Source organism: Myotis davidii, unplaced genomic scaffold, assembly GCF_000327345.1.
Source record: "Myotis davidii unplaced genomic scaffold, ASM32734v1 scaffold54, whole genome shotgun sequence".
NCBI lineage: Eukaryota > Metazoa > Chordata > Mammalia > Chiroptera > Vespertilionidae > Myotis > Myotis davidii.
The window spans coordinates 501,443-503,440 of record NW_006287915.1 but is presented as its reverse complement, the minus strand read 5'-3'; positions in this window follow the sequence as shown (position 1 = coordinate 503,440).

Below are 1,998 nucleotides of genomic sequence, written 5' to 3'. Positions count from 1 at the left end.
AAATTCTATGTTCTCTCCTATCCATTAATCTGTGAGCTGACTTTTGACCCTAGCTTGACCTCTGACCTGTGGACTCCTAGGTTCCTGACTCTGAAGCTATCCAAGCTCACCCTAAGACTTTTGACCCCAAGTTAAAAAGACCCCTGTTCCCTGCTTCCTGTCTCTACCTTTCCCAGGGCATGGATGTTAATAAAACTAATTTAATTGAGACCTGGCCAGGTGGCTCAGTTGGTTAGAGCGCTGTCCCATATACCAAAAGATTGCAGGTTTGATTTCTGGTCATGACACATACCTAGGTTGTGGTATTGATTCCCCGTGTATGGGAGGCAACCAATCAATGTTTCTCTCTCACATCAATGTTTCTCACTCTCTCTCCCTCCCTTTCTCTCTAAAGTCAATAAAAATATCCTTAGGTGAGGATTAAGAAAAAAAGAAGAAATAAAATTTTTGTTTAATTTAAATACTACAACTTAAGAAGAACAGATATAAATAACATTTTTGAAACGTAGCTATAGTGAAGTCATTCAAAATAATGTAGAGCTAGGTGAGATCCCATGAAACCACTTTCAATTTAGGGAAACAACAGAGAACGCCCTTAACAGTAAGTCTGAGCATTCAAATGTGAAGGTCCTCCTCTTACATAAAGTATAACAGAGTACGACAAATCTCTGAAATTAACATTATGTTTGGATGCTCCACAGAGCGCAGTGCCAGAGATCCAAGACACGCCTGGGCTACTTCCTTTACTGTGCTGCCTGGCGCTCGGTGAGTGCTCAGTGAATGGTAAGCCCCCTTTCTCTTTGCACTTTATGAAATATTTCCACATATCTCATTTTGTTTACTCTAAATATTAAGAAGAAAATCACAAAGAATAAACTGTTATCATTCTCGCTGTATTGGTACATAAGAATTTTTACTCGTGGGAAGTTGAGAATGCCTGGGTAATTCTGCAGTTCAGCCACTCTAACCTGAACGTTCTGGGTTTTCATTCTCCCTGTAGTAATGGATCATGTGTTTCTATGGACATTCAGGTGTGATGATAAGAGAAACTCTGATAGGGAATGTCTTTCTGCTTGGAGTCCAAATGAAGCATGGACTCCACATAAGTACAGACTTGTAACACTTTTTCTGTAACGCAACTGAACTTGATGCAGTAGCTGAGGACACTACTGTTAATCCCTTCATCCTCCTGGTTGAGTGGGTGACGTTTTGTATTGCAAAATCATATAGTTGTTTAATTTGGCAGAGTTTTCCAAGAAAGTCTCATGGAAAGTCTCAGATGTGAGGTGGAGTTTCTATAACTGATAGCATTTGTGTAAGTTAAAAAAAATTTTAAGGTTTATCAGACATGAAGGAAAGCAAAAGCATAGTGTGATCATGTCACACAAAGGAGGCCAATCTGCCAATAGCATGAAGGGAAGTGGGAGAACTAAGGTTAACTAGATCCTCAAAGTTCAGACGATAGGGGATATTCACCAGGAAGAGTGTAAATTTTGACCATAAGTTTTTAAAGAAATATTTGGTTATTAAGAAGGGAAGAAACAATTTACAAGGAAAGCCACATAATATTGCCTAAGCCATGTTTTCCTGCCTTTATTTCAGGCTCCTTCATTCTGTAAAAAGGAAAGGGGGGAAATCAATGACAGTAACTCAGGAGAACCACAACCTCATGTTCTCTAAAGAAGAGTCGGAAGAGTAACCCCCTAATCCATATAGGTGAATTGTTCTTCCTTCAATTGGTGTCTGACAAGAATCTTAGAAACTAAGAAAATTTCCTTACTATATTAAATCCAGACTCTTACAAAATCAGAACGCTGTATATTATGAGATGGTTAAATAAAGCATCCTAACTTCCTGTATATAATTACCTATCAAAAACAGAATGGAATTCTGGGTAAGTCACAGTATCTGCCAAAAAAAAAAAAGTCAGAGGAACCTTTATTGGATTTCATATCTATTAATACCTATATATTATACCTAATATCTATATTCTATTTG